Source organism: Natator depressus, chromosome 1 (assembly GCF_965152275.1).
Source record: "Natator depressus isolate rNatDep1 chromosome 1, rNatDep2.hap1, whole genome shotgun sequence".
Lineage (NCBI taxonomy): Eukaryota > Metazoa > Chordata > Testudines > Cheloniidae > Natator > Natator depressus.
In genome coordinates, this window is record NC_134234.1 from 234,039,932 (window position 1) to 234,055,259 (window position 15,328).

Below are 15,328 nucleotides of genomic sequence, written 5' to 3' on the forward strand. Positions count from 1 at the left end.
CCCATGATATGATTATTTTTTCAGATTTGTACATCTCAGTGCACTATGTGCCTCCCGCTCCTCTCTGCCACTAAATTCTCTTTTCCTGTGAATTTAAAATCATGGTACAGTAAATACACTTAGCAAAATAAATGATAAAATCATTTCAAATTATATAATTGAAATATTTGAGAGAAAATCACCTTTAAAGTAACTATAGTAAAGGATAATTAGAATAATAATCCATTATATTTTCATGGTGGATCTTAGAGCATAAAGTAAACATTTGTTAAGGTACTAACCAAAACAATGGTTGCTAACTGCACAAAATGAAGTATTTTCTCACTAACTGCTTCTTTCTTCTATAAAACTTTAAACACGTCACTGTTTTCTCTTTGTTCCCCATGATCATTTAACCCTTTTGTTTTCTTTTCTGCCTGTAAATTTCTTTCCCTCCTCCTAGTGATTACTAGCAACTTAATTGCTTTTTCCCCCTTTCATGAATAAAAAAAGAAGGCACCCACAGTGATGGAGGTCAGCGGCACAGACATTTTCACTTGCTTGAGTACCACAGGGAGTGGGGAATGTGAGTCCCAAAGAAGAGCAGGAAAACTATGAGTTCACTGTTGTTTTGGGGCTGCATGACTGAGAGATGAGGGCTGGCTTGATTTAGCATTGGAATTCTGAAAGCAATTCTCTTAGCAGATATACATTCTTCTTTGGAAAATTGGTGGTGGGGATGGTGGTGGGAGAGCAAAACTCCTGTTGCCTTCATATTCCAACTCTGATGAACATGGGGTGCACTGTCATATTACTGATCTGTATCCCAAAATGTGATTTATGTGCTGGGTGCATTAGTCTGACAGAGGACATCAGACAGTTTCAACACTCTCATCTCAGGTAGATACAGGTCAGATCTACACTTGCAAGCTTTGTTCGTAAAGCTATACCACTATACTAGCAAAGATTTCCTAGTGTGGACACAGCTTTACTGGCAAAACAGGGACATTATCCTAGGTTGGGGCAAACCAAATTGAGCTACAAAGAAGACTTCACAAGTAGACCTTGTGTAATAAAGACACTATTGAGCAATATGGTAATTGGGCTCAGACACACATGGGTGGGTGGGGAGTGGGGTGGGTTGGGCTGGTGTCACAGTTCAGGGAAACTGCACCTGTATTTCCCCAAGTTCATAACTGTCTCAGACTCAGAACCAGAACAACCATGAATAGTTCAGCCTTTCCTTTACACAACTTGGGCCTTTGATCTTGGCCTCATGTAACAGGTGATCAGTAGACTCCTCACTCCTCAAGGCATAGCTTTATAAGGCTGGGTTTTTGCATTACCAAAGGTGGGGAATTTGCATTCACCTCCTCCTAGATGGCCCCAGGAAAATCACTTCATGCTTTTTTGTTCCAAAATTCCATTTATCTCTGGTTTCAGAGTAGCAGCCGTGTTAGTCTGTATTCACAAAAAGAAAAGGAGTACTTGTGGCACCTTAGAGACTAACCAATTTATCTCTGGCACATTGTTCAACAGAGTCCTTTGAACCCCCGCAGCCCGATCTCACACCTGTCACATCTCCCGTCATGAGAGGTTACATACAGTCTTGGCCCACAATAATACACAAACCATTCATTTAATACAATGGACTCCAAAGATACTTAAACTTAATTCAGTAAGATCTCCCAAGGAAGAGGGAAGACAATTTCCTACAATTGCAGAAAATTGCCATATCTGTCACAGGGACCAGGAGTGAAAATACATTACGTTTACAGCTGCGCCAAGGAGGAATATAAAGTATATTAAAAATGGGAGGGAGAAGGAGGAAAAAAATGTTCCTGCTTCTTCTTCCCAGTGGTTGCACCTATGTCTGAATCTCCTGCTGCATTGTGCCAATTTTGAGGTCTATTAAACAACCCCCATTCACAGCAATGAAACAAAACAGGACTTGATCCTGTACTAATATGGAAACCTTCTTTTGGTCAGCAATGATAAAATACAGGTAGGATCTGATGAGAAATAGTCAAATGAAAAAAAGTCCCATTCAATTACATCATGTAATGGCAGACAGCTAAAAAGTGACAGATTTTTAAAGTGCTTATATACCAATGCTAGAAGTCTAAATAATAAGAGGGTGAACTAGAGTGCCTGATATTAAATGAGGATATTGTCAGAATAGGCATCACAGAAACTTGGTGGAATGAGGATAATCAAGGGGACACAGTAATATCAGGGTACAAAATATACTGGAAGGTCAGAACAAGTCGTGCTGGTGGGGGAGTGGCATTATATGTGAAAGAAAGCATAGAATCAAATGAAGTAAAAAACTTAAATGAACCAAACTGTACTATAGCATCTTTATGGATAGTAATTCCATGCTCTAATAAAAAGACTTTAGCAGTAGGGATATATTACCGACCACCTGACTAGGATGGTGACAGTGACTGTGAAATGCTCAGGGAGATTAGAGAAGCTATTAAAATAAAAAACTCAATAATAATGGGGGATTTCAACTATCCACATATTGACTGGGTATGTCACTTCAGGACAGGATGAAGAAATAAAGTTCCTTGACACCTTAAATGGCTGCTTCTTGGAGCAGCTAGTCCTGGAACCCACAAGAGGAGAGGCAATTCTTGATTTAGTCCTAAGTGGAGCACAGCATCTGGTCCAAGAGGTGAATATAGCTGGACCACTTGGTAATAGGGACCATAATATAATTACATTTAACATCCCTGTGGCGGGGAAAACACCACAGCAGCCCAACACTGTAGCATTTAATTTCAGAACGGGGAACTACACAAAAATGAGGAAGCTAGTTAAACAGAAATTAAAAGGTACAGCACAAAAAGTGAAATCTCCGCAAGCTGCATGGAAATTTTTAAAGACACCATACTAGAGGCTCAACTTAAATGTATACCCCAAATTAAAAAAACACAGTAAGACAACCAAAAAAGTGCCACTGTGGCTAAACAACAAAGTAATAGAAGCAATGAGAGGCAAAAAAACATCCTTTAAAAAGCGGAAGTTAAACCCTCGTGAGGAAAATAGAAAGGAGCATAAACTCTGGCAAATGAAATGGAAAAATATAATTAGGAAGGCCAAAAAAGAATGTGAAGAACAGCTAGCCAAAGACTCAAAAAGTAATAGCAATTTTTTTAAAGCACATCAGAAGCAGGAAGCCTGCTAAACAACCAGTGGGGCCACTGGACGATCAAGACACTAAAGGAGCTCTCAAAGATGATAAGGCCATTGCGGAAAAACTACATGAATTCTGTGCATCGGTCTTCATGGCTGAGGATGTGAGGGAGACTCCCAAACCTGAGCCATTTTTTTTTGGTGACAAATCTGAAGAACTGTCCCAGACTGAGGTGTCATTAGAGGTGGTTTTGGAAAAAAATGATAAACTAAACAGTAATAATGATAGACCAAATGATATTCACCCAAGAGTTCTGAAGAAACTCAAATGAGAAATTGCAGAACTACTAATTGTAGTCTGTAACCTATCATTTAAATCAGCTTCTGTACCAAATGACTGGAGGATAGCTAATGCGACACCAATTTTTAAAAAATTACTCCAGAGGTGATCCTGGCAATTACGGGCTGGTAAGCCTGACTTCAGTACCGGGCAAACTGGTTGAAACTATAGTAAAGAACAAAATTGTCAGACACGTAGATGAACATAATTTGTTGGGGAAGAGTCAACATGGTTTCTGTAAAGGGATCTACTCACTACTCACCAATCCACTAGAATTCTTTGAGGGGGGTCTCAAAGCATGTGGGCAAGAGGGATCCCGTGGATATAGTGTACTTAGATTTTCAGAAAGCCTTTGACTAAGTCCCTCACCAAAGGCTCTTAAGCAAAGTAAGCTGTCATGGGATAAGAGGGAAGGTCCTCTCATGGATTGGTAACTGATTAAAAGATAGGAAACAAAGAGTAGGAATAAATGGTCAGTTTTCAGAATGGAGAGAGGTAAATAGTGGTGTCCCCCAGGGGTCTGTACTGAGCCCAGTCCTATTCAACATATTCATAAATGATTTGGAAAAGGGGTAAACAGTGAGATGGCAAAATTTGCAGATGATACAAAACTACTCAAGATAGTTAAGTCCCAGGCAGACTGCAAAGAGCTACAAAAGGATCTCTCAGAACTGGGTGACTGTAACAAAATGCCAGATGAAATTCAATGTTGATAAATGCAAAGTAATGTACATTGGAAAACATAATCCCAACTATACATATAAAATGATGGGGTCTAAATTTGCTGTTACCACTCAAGAAAGAGCTCTTGGAGTCATTGTGGATAGTTCTCTGAAAACATCCACTCAATGTGCAGCGGCAGTCAAAAAAGCGAACAGAATGTTGGGAATCATTAAGAAAGGGATACATAATAAGACAGAAAATATCATATTGCCTCTATATAAATCCATGATATGCCCATATCTTGAATACTGCATGCAGATGTGGTCGCTCCATCTCAAAAAAGATATATTGGAATTGGAAATGGTTCAGAAAAGGGCAACAAAAATGATTAGGGATATGGAACGGCTGCTGTAAGAGCAGAGATTAATAAGACTGGGACTTTTCAGCTTGGAAAAGAGACAACTAAGGGGAGATATGATAGAGGTTTATAAAATCATGACTCGTGTGGATAAAGTAAATAGGGAAGTGTTATTTACTCCTTCTCATAACACAAGAACTACAACAGATTTAAAACAAACAAAAGTATTTTTTTCACACAACGCACAGTCAACCTGTGGAACTCCTTGCCAGAGGATGTTGTGAAGGCAAAGACTATAACAGGGTTCAAAAAGGAATTAGATACGTTTATGGAAGATTGGTCCATCAATGGCTATTAGCCAGGATGGGCAGGGATGGTGGTCCTAGCCTCTCTTTGACAGATGCTGGGAATGGGTGACAGGGGACAGATCACTTCATGATTACCTGTTCTGTTCATTCCCTCTGGGGCACCTGGCATTGGCCACTGTTGGAAGACAGGATACTGGGCTAGATGGACCTTTGGTCTGACCCAGTGTGGCTGTTCTTATGTTCTTAATGGGTTAATGGGGTGAACTGATGACTTTATCAGAAGGGAAGATCCTAATCCTTGGTCTTGATGTGGGGAGTAGGATGAGGGTGAAGACTCAAGGGTTTGGTGGACAGTTCTCTAAAATTTTTGTTTTAAAGCCTGTGAAGAAGGTAATCTGCTTTTCCCCATACCATGTATTATTGTTATGCAGCGCGATATTCATTTACCACTCAGAACAGTGTCCAGTTTCCAGACCTAGAGAGTCTATGAGGCTCATTGAGGTAGATTTTGTCTAGATTGGAGTATTAGTCTACAGTATGTACATGTGTGAGCGTGCACACACCTACAGATTCTACTATTCCCTCTTCCTTGAACAGAACATAATGAAAGAAAAAACATCAAAGAAAACATTTCTTTTCAGCTCACAGAAGATTTACACTGTCACTGACCATCAGATGTAGTAAGAGAAAATCAGTTTCTGAGAACAGAAAACACTTACAAATGCTACTGTTTTATTTCTGTCTTTTGGTCACATAGATATTCTTCTTTTCCCCATGTCTGAGCACAGATGGAAAATGCATGTAAAAACACAACACAAGAAACAGCAGCAGGAGCTTTATTTGAGCCTTTAACCGACCTTCTAGTTGTGTTAATTAATAAATTAGTACATTAGTCCATAGCTACCTTGTCCAAACTAGTTTTAAATGTCTCAAACTACGGGGATTCCTTCACTTTGTTTGGTAGTCTGCTCCACAGCCTGATACCACTCACTATGAGTAAGCATTCTGTGAGATGAGGCCCAAACTTTCTTTTCTATAATTACATCTGACCACTGCTAGTTATGCCCTATTTAACACCCTGAATAATTCCTCTCAATCCCAACTGTTTCCTGCCTTCAAAGTATTTGCAAACTTTTGTGCCCATTAGTCAATTTTTAACCAAGCAAAATTTAGCTACTATAATCACTCCTCATAAATCAGTCCCTGTAGGCCTACTGATCATTGACTTTGAATTCCCTCCAGTTTTTCAGCATCTTTCTGCTAACGTAGTCCTTAGATCTAGAGCTAATTGGAAAAAAAAATTGTCCAAATGTTTTTTCAAGAGACAATATTTAAAAACAAGTGCATTTCAACAAAAATTGCCAGGAAAAATATTTTTAAATGAAAAAATTGATTTTTGAAAAAAATTGTTTTGGAAAGTTTTGGATTTCCAAATTTCAAGTTTCTGTTTTGAATTTTATGGAGTTTTATTTTTATATTATTTCATGACAAGTCATGTCAGAAGAAAAAATATATATACTTGGACTGAGGTTGAGATGAAAATAGGAGACAGACTTGTTGAAAGTCTCTGGGTAAGGATAAAAGGGGTTAAAAAAAAAAAACATGGGTGATGTCATGGTAGGGGTCTACTACAGACCACCTAACCAGGAAGAAGAGGGGGATGAGGCTTTTTTTAACACCATTAACAAAATCATCTAAAGCACAGGACTTGGTGAAATGGGGGACTTCAACTACCGACATCTGTTGTGAAAATAACACATCAGGCACAGATTATTCAACAAGTTCTTGGAATGTATTGGAGACAATTTTTTATTTCAGAAGGTGGAGAAAGCAACTAGAGGAGAGGCTGTTCTAGATTTGAGTTTGACAAATAGGGAGGAACTGGTTCAGAATTTGAAAGTGGAAGGCAGCTTGGGTGAAAGTGATCATGAAATGGTAGACTTCACGATTCTAAGGAATGGTACGAAGGAGAACAGCAAAATAAAGACAATGGATTTCAAGAAGGCAGACGTTGGGAAACTCAGGGAGTTGGTAGCTAAGAACCCATGGAAAGCAAGTCTAAGGGGAAAAACAATTGAAGATAGTTGGCAGGTTTTCCAAGAGACATTATTAAGGGCACAAGAGCAAATTATCCCACTGCGTAGGAAAAATTGGGTTTGTTTAGTCTGGAAAAGAGAAGACTGAAAGGGGACATGATAACAGTTTTCAACTACATAAAAAGTTGTTAGGAGGAGGAGGGAGAAAAATTGTTCTTGGTAACCTCTGAGGATAGGACAAGAAGCAATGGGCTTAAATTGCAGGAAGGGAGGTTTAGGATGGACATTAGGAAAAAATTCCTAACTGTCAGAGTGGTGAAGCACTGGAATAAATTGCCTAGGGAGGTTGTGGAATCTCCATCATTGGAGATTTTTAAGAGCAGCTTAGAAAAAACACCTGTCTGGGATGGTCTAGATAATACTTAGTCCTGCCATGAGTGCAGGGGACTGGACTAGATGACCTCTCGAGGTCCCTTCCAGTCCTATGATACCGTCAAAACATTCTATTTTTTATTTTATTATATACTTTACCTTTTTAAATATTTAAGGGCAGCTTCTACTTAGTACTGATCGAAACATCTTCTTTTCTAAATAAAACAGTTTGATACTTGAGTTCATTACAAAAGAGTTCCAAGTTATATTGTTATCAATATTTCTGCATCCCATTAATGTGTGTGCTTGGGATCAATATTTCCCATGTGTAGTAATGGGACAGTAATCGTTTGTCCAACTGCTTGCATGAGTTTCTGTCTAGATAGCTTTAGATATCTCGGTATTACTGTCCAGTCTATACTAATACTTTTGTTTTTCTAATTTAGTACCAACTGCAAATTTCATCTCAGGGTCTTTTCTCTCCTCTGCACAATGATCAATAATATTAAGTGGAGCTCACTGAATACATTATCCAACAAATGTTATTCAGTGAATGATTTATTCAAAATAGCATTCAAATAATAAAGCTAGGCCCGTACTGCCGGAAATATTTGATAAGACATTTGTCAATAACAGTACAATTAACTGAATGATACATTTGTCAATACCTCTGACCAGCTCTATTAAATAAACTGGGACCTAACACCAATCTCTGAGGTGCCACAATAGACGACCTTCTCCTCAACTTGAAACATTGCTGATCAGCATTTTCCTTTGTTGATAGCCCTTCAGCCAATTTTCAGTCCAAAGAAAAGTGCTCTTATCCAAGCTCATTTTAAAGTGAAAGCATCCTCTAACCCACCATTCTGAAAAAAGTCAATTTCTCTGTAAATGTGCACCAGAGCAGGAATATTATTTTCATGTGTCTTGGCTTTTGTCCTATGTTACCCTGGCAATCTTGAGAAAACCACAGTTGGAACTATTGTATCTCCTCCTTCCAAACTACTGGTCTCATTCTGTCACCAACACTTATCTCTCTACAAGGCTTTTGTTCAGCTCTAAAATTTCCCTCCCCCCACTCATTTCCCACACCCATCTTTGGGCATTTTACCATTCTGCCTCCTATACATGGTACTCCCTCCCCTATTCCAGTTGGCCAATCCACCACATTATTTTCATTCAAGTGCCTCTGTGATGAAAAATGGGAGATAATAGGCATAAAATATTATAGATAGGTGACCCTCTGTTTGCTTGCTTGTTGCTGGGTTTCTTGTTAAAGAATAATTAAGGTTGAAATCAGTCTTTGGCGGCTTGGGTCGGTGTGACGGGGCGTCTGCCCCACACTGGCCCTGAAAGGGTTAAAACCCAGCCTGAAGGGCTGCAAGGAAACGGCCAATTAGGGCAGTGGCTGCAGCCAATAGAGTGGCTGGAGCAGGGGAGTTTGCAGTGGCTAGAGCAGGGGAGTTTGCTGCAGAAAGCCCAAGGGAGGGGACTGGCTTCCTAGAGGGCTGCAGAGACTAGCACCGGGAACAGGGCTGTGAGGACTTGCAGGTCTGAGGCTCTGGGAAGAGGGTGAAGGAGCCAGAGGCAGGAGCCGAAGGTGCTGGGGCTGCAGGGAAGTGGCCCAGGGAATTGAGACGGACTGGAGGAGAAAGAAAGGAGGGGAAGCGGGAAGCTGCTGTTTACAGGATCCCTGGGCTGGGACCCAGAGTAGTGGCTGGGCCTGGGTTTCCCCCCCCCTTGCCTCTGAAGAAGCGGCCAGGCTGTGGACTGCCAAGACGCTGCGAGGAGCTGCTGGACTGTTGCAGAAGGAGTCCCCCAGAAGCGGGGAACCCGGATTGCGACACGTCCAGAGGGCTGTGCCCCGAAGCAGAGGCAGTGAGACTGGAACTGCAGTGGGTCTGCAGGAGGAGTTGAGGATGGGAGAGCCAACAGCATTGGAGGGTGCACCTGCTGACCAGAGCTAATTCCCGAAACAGCCCGCAGGCGGTGCCAGTGTGGTGAGTGACCCTGTGACAGTCTGCAAGAACTAAAATGGTTTAGCTATCCTAATCACTGGTGCTTAACAAACAATAGAAGTGTCAAGGCCTTTGACGTTTTGTCTCTGTACAAACTGGGCAGATCACCCCCCCATGGCAAGGGGAGCATCATCTGGACACACAGAACAAAGAGGCTTGCCTGGTTTTAAAGACACTCTCTCTGAAGCCCAGGGAAGAGAGAGAGGCAGGCTCTTCAGAGAAATGTTCACAGCTCCTGAAGGGAAATCTGTAGCAGCAGACCTTCAATCCATCTTCTTGGTCTTCTAGTTTTGTTTATCAGTAAGTTAGTCACAGGCTCGTGATGAGGAAGCATGGTTGGTAAACTGGGGACTGTAACCTAGCGACCCATTTGAAGTGTCAGGATTCCACTCGGGACAGAAGTATAGGTGCTGCCCTGTCCCTTGAAAGCCTGAGTTAGGGGCCAAAGGTCCAGCAAACCCAAGAACCATGACAGCCTCTCTCCCATGAGATCCGGAAGAAGTGAGTAGATAGTTTGGAAAAAAGGTGGAAAGAAAAGTAAAAATGAACCCCAAAATTCCCCTGACCATTAAGTCATTCTCTCTAGTTTCTACTGTGCATGCCATCTTCTTTTGATTCTATCTTTTAGGCCCCAATCCTGTAATCAGCTCCATCCATGCAGGATTGGGGCTCAGACTATAACCCCTTCAGTGACGAGAACTGTATTTTTCTTTTGGTCCTGCCACTTATTATATTATTATTAATAAAGTGTGAACATCAAAATGACAGGGAAGTAAAGGATAAGAGCTGACTGCGATGGGACAGACAAGAAGGAATTTTCACCCCCTGCCCACATATCCATTTAGTGCCCCCTCATTGACTTCAGTGGGCTTTTAGATCAGGTCCTTACTGCACTGCACCTGGGAACTTTTACATGGTTTAAATTGCATATAATTGTGGTTTAAGGAAGGTTTAGTGCTCTCTTCCTTCCCAAACCAGTTCATCCATCATTTCTCCTACCCTTCTCTTGCAGTGATTGCTCTGGGTATGGATGGTATAGGGCAGGAGTGCAAAGAGGATGTCCAGGTGAGCCTAAATTGATTACTAATCTGTCAACCCACACATCACGCTTCACAGCACCATTAATCATTGGCAGTGGAAAAGCCAAAGTCAAATAAGGACTCAAGTCTAGCTGCTTATTAGACTATTGTCCCTGGGAAAACCAGGGCATATCTGGAAGAAGTGCCGGTCAATAGGCAGCATTCTTTTCTGTGAATCACCACTGAGCTAATGCTCCCATATCATGCTAGGATACTCTGTTCATGGGGGAGGAGGGGGAAGGAAAATATCAAACAAATCTTTTCTGAACTTCTGAAATGGGTTGGTTCAGCTGGCACAAATCTCTGCACATGTACAGGTAGATTGAGCAATGAGGCAGTTGTTAGGTTAATTCCTGGTTCCTGGCTATCCCACCAGCTCTGTGCAAATCCATGCTTCAGGACTTACTGTCTTCCCCTACATGTAAGATCTGTTCTGGGGCAGGAATTCAAGAAATCCCTCTCTGCCTGGATATGGATGTATTAGCATTGACTTAAACTTTTCATGTTCACAATCTACCTGGGGACAATTTTGTTTTCATTTATGTTTTAAGACAGACAGGTAAATGGTGGGAAGGGAGTTTGGCAGGCAGGGACTCTTCCCCACCAATGTCTAGAATAAACTAAGGATGGAAGGAAGTTCTGGAGTGAACTAAGGATGGATGGTGTCTTTTGCTAGTTGGAGCCTGGAGAAAAGTCTGAGAAGCTTTCCCCACTCTCCCTCATGTCTGGCTGGGAAGTGCATCCAGTAGCCTACATGTGCATCTAGTTTAGTTGTCATGGGGCAAATGCACAGGGCAGCAGCATTAATGTATTTGCAGCTGCTGGAGCTCCCTGCACTTGCACGGAGGTCACTTCCAGCAGCAGGCAGGGTTGTTAGCACAGGACTACCAGATAGAGAGGTGCAGCCTGACTTACCTGGGAAACTTAGTCAAATCCCCACACTGGACATTTGATTCCTTTCCACTTCGGTGTCAGTTTCCAGAGTCCAATTTGGTGCATTTTCATGATAATGTTTAGATTAATTTAGCCATGAAGACTTCCCTTAGCATTATCTTACCCACCTTGTCCCTCTGAGTATTAATAACAGTTACACAGCTATAACTGTATGTGCTGGGCTTTAAAGATTCTTCCCCCTCTCCCAGTGCCAAGTCTGTCTTTCAGTGTTTACAGAGCACCCTTTCTCTCCATACTTTCTCCCTATCCCACACCCCCTTATAGTGGGCCAGGTCCCTCTCTGGGCTTTCTGAGTCTTGTTTCTTTCTTCCTCCACACAGTGGCTGCCAGGTTTCTATTTATTCTGCTCCCTTAGCAGATAAGTTCCTCCCCTTGGCTGGCAAGTCCTTTCAGATGCCAGACCAAACTTTCCTCTCCCTGAACTCTATGGGCAGGTCTACACTATGGGCGAAAGTCGATATAAGTGACGCAATTTGAGTTACGCTAGTAGCGTAACTCAAGTCGACATAGCTTAGATCTACTTACCGCAGGGTCCACACTATGTGATGTCGACGGGAGACTCTCTCCTGTCAACTCCCCTTACTCTTCTCGTTCCGGTGGAGTACTGGAGTTGACAGGAGAGTCATCTGCGGTTGATTTAGCGGGTCTTCAGTAGACCCGCTAAATCGACCCCTGGTGGATTGATCGTTGCAACGTCGATCCATGGGTAAGTGGAGACAAGTCCTATGTCTCCGTCTCCAGTGTAAGGGACTCTGTCAGTTGTTGCCATGCTGCCCCTCTGTCTCTGCTGCCCTACCCTCTCTCTGAGGCAATCTCTATCTTTCTCCCTCACTCTGAACCCCACTACTCCCCAATCCCCTTCTCTAGTTTCCTTCCCTCTGCCAAGGTTTACATCTTTGTTTATAGCCTTCCAACTTCACTGCATCTCTGCACTAATATGGTATCACCAAGTCTAAGCATTCAAATATCACAAAAAAATCATCATTGGTTTACAAAATCATGAGATTTCAAAAATAAAATATTTTGACTCTTCATGGGTCTTCTGGCTTTCACACCCTTAGGGGTCTTGTTTTCAAGCTTTTCTTGGCTACCATGAGGGCTATAAACTTACTTTTTTAATTAATGAAAGCTGAGAATCTGGTGTATTCACATGATACTAGGGATTTAAGAAAAACACTACTGATCATGAGACTTTCACTAAAATCATGAGAGTTGGTAGTGCTGTTAAATACGTCATTCAACACTAGTTTAACAGAACTTCTCTCTCTTTGTTTACCCATAGTATTTAATCTGAAATGTGCACAAGCCTTCGCAACTAATTCTACCACTGTCTGCATGCACTGCTGCTCAAATTGTCTTATTAGTCAAGTTGTTGGGGAAGATGCAGGAATCCCCTTGGTGAAACTATGGCCTGGATAAAGCAGGAGGTTAGCAGAGATTAATGTTCCCTTCTAGCCTTAAAATCTATTAAACAAGTTCACGCAGTACTTATTCTTCAAAGTATATTTCAATAGACTGTTTTCAGGCAGGACTTTAAGGACTTCTTTCACTGATGATTGAAATATTTCCTGTTTTAGGGAGAAACAGGTAATGCTTGAAGAAGACCTAAGATCAGAGATCAGGCATCAGATACATGCTTTTATTTCTCCAACCTTCTTTCTAGGTATTACAAACAGTGGGTAAATAATGCACCATGGACTGAAATTATATAGTTATGGAGCTGTTGAGCCCAACCTCTGCTAACAAAGCCAACCTTCCACAAACTAGACCAACTGCACCTTAAAACACTTCTCTGCTTTCTCCTGTGCCACCCCATATGCCTGGGAGAAGCTCCTTGTAAAAATCTGCAAAGCTACTACATTGTCCTCCTTAAATCCCACCTCTGCCATGAAGCCTACACAACACTTGACAATGGCTATAAACACGGTAGTTTCACAGGTACCTTGTTCTTCCACAACCCGTTTGTTTTTCTCCCCCGTTGTCTCTCATCATATAGTTAGACTATAAGCTCTTTGGGGCAGGACTCCCTTGTTTATTTTGTGTGTATACAGGATCTAGCACAACGTGGCCCTGATCCCTGAATGAAGCATCTAGGATCTACCACAATACAAATAATAATTAACGTTTCCTTCAGTAATTCAAATTCATCAACAAACTCCAGTGAGTTCAATGAAGTTACACCAAGAATAAATTTGGCCCAATACAGTTATTTAAACATTTGAAAGCATCACATACGCTATTTTAAAGGATAAAATAAAGGGAGATGGGGGAAACCAGTGCAAAAAGTATTTACTATAAATTTTGAAATAAACAAGGTGGCAAATTAATTTTCTGTACAGATGAACCACTAAAAATATTGTAATTAGTAAGACACTGAAAAAGACTGAATAGACCTGAAATGGATTTAATATGTGTTGAATAAAATATAAACTTGGAATACTTTTTAATCCTTGTTCAACCCCAAAAGAGGCAGGCAGACAGATTGATCTAGGGGATTGGATGGCTGAAGAGATTATTAATGGAATAAAGAACTTCTTCTTGGTCACTAGTCTGAAGTCAGTCCAGAATAGTGGTGTTCCAAAGTAGTTACCATGTCACAACCATTTGGTAATTTATATTAAACGAGTATGATGAACACAAGTGTTCACATTAAAAAAAAAAGAAAGAAAAAAAGGCCAAGATTTCCAAAAATAGTTGCCTAAAGTTTGTCTCCGAAATCCATAGTTGGTGTCTAGTTTTTGACCATGCTGAGCAACCAGCAGCTCCCATTGAAGTGGGTGCTTTGTACTTGTATAAGCTTACTTATTCAGATACCAAAAAATGGATTCAGGAGCTCAACTTTAGCCACCTACTTTGAAAAATCTTGACCACAGTTGACACACTTATGGGCAATGGACTGAACCAAACCCTTGGTCCAGGAACACTTGAGTATGGCTGCTCAGGCCCATCTAAGGTCTAATTTAAACAGAACTTTGTAGAGTTACAAGGGCCAGGGCATTTTAAGTTAATTATACATTAAAAAGCCTAAACATTTGAAAGTATGGACACACAGAGTTAAGCCACCTCTCATAGTCTTAAAGCTGCCCCTGTACATCTGCAAACCATCCATGAAAATTCACCAGAAAAACTTACACTTATAAACCGCATACTACCACTATACTTTCCCACATCTGACACATACAAATATGCATCCTACACAACCACAGATTTATAAGATGTACCACCTAACCAACCACAGATTTATAACACACACACATATATCATGGAGACTCTCAGCATAAGTACAGTGGAAAAAAATACAATATACACAGTAACACTAAGAGCATAACGTTCTAACCAAAATTCCCTCCACAAGCTTCACCAGCTACTCAGCCTGAAGAAGATGCTCCCCTCCCCAAAGGGCCTTATACTGTACCCCGAAGGTAAAAACCATGGGCTCTATCTGAATAACACAGGTAGCATCTTCTACAGTCTAGGATGTTCATATAAATAGGACTCATCAGCAGATGTATCCCGTGCAATCTCAACTCTCAGGATGGTGCATGGAAAGAGAGACAGTCTCTCAGGACCCAAATCTTTTAGGACTTTATCGATCAAAATGAATACACTGAATTGCAAATCAGAAGCTTGGGGAGTCTATAGAGAATAGTTGGGGATATGTAGGCTTCACATGACTGATACAGCCAACCAGCCAGCCAGTCTCATTTTGTGTTGGCTGATGCTTGGCTGAGTCCAATGTAGAGCAAGTGATTGTAATCTAGTCTGGAGGTGTAAAAGGCATGAATGAACACAGTGGAGTCCATGGCATGGAAGAAATGTCACAATCTCCTAGTTAAACAAAGGTAATGAAAGGGTCTTCTGGCCACTGCCATTGCCTGACACTGAAAAGAGCAGCTGGGGATTCCAAAGCCTGTAGAGGCTGTTAATATCAAAGAGAAGACATACCACTTTAGCCGAGGTAATGCATACTGCCCTCACAAGATCCCCTAAGCCAACCAGCATCATCTGAGTCTTGTCTGAACTGAGCCTTGCCAGTCCTATCACAGCCACACTACTGGAAAGCAGATAATTTTACCACCT

The 15,328-nt window shown here is 41.4% G+C and overlaps 1 protein-coding gene across 1 annotated transcript in view; it reads right to left on the reverse strand.

Annotated features, from left to right (window-relative positions):
- PIK3C2G (phosphatidylinositol-4-phosphate 3-kinase catalytic subunit type 2 gamma) overlaps positions 1-15,328 on the reverse strand; it is a 330,089-nt gene that overhangs the window by 25,967 nt on the left and 288,794 nt on the right. The window lies entirely within an intron of this gene.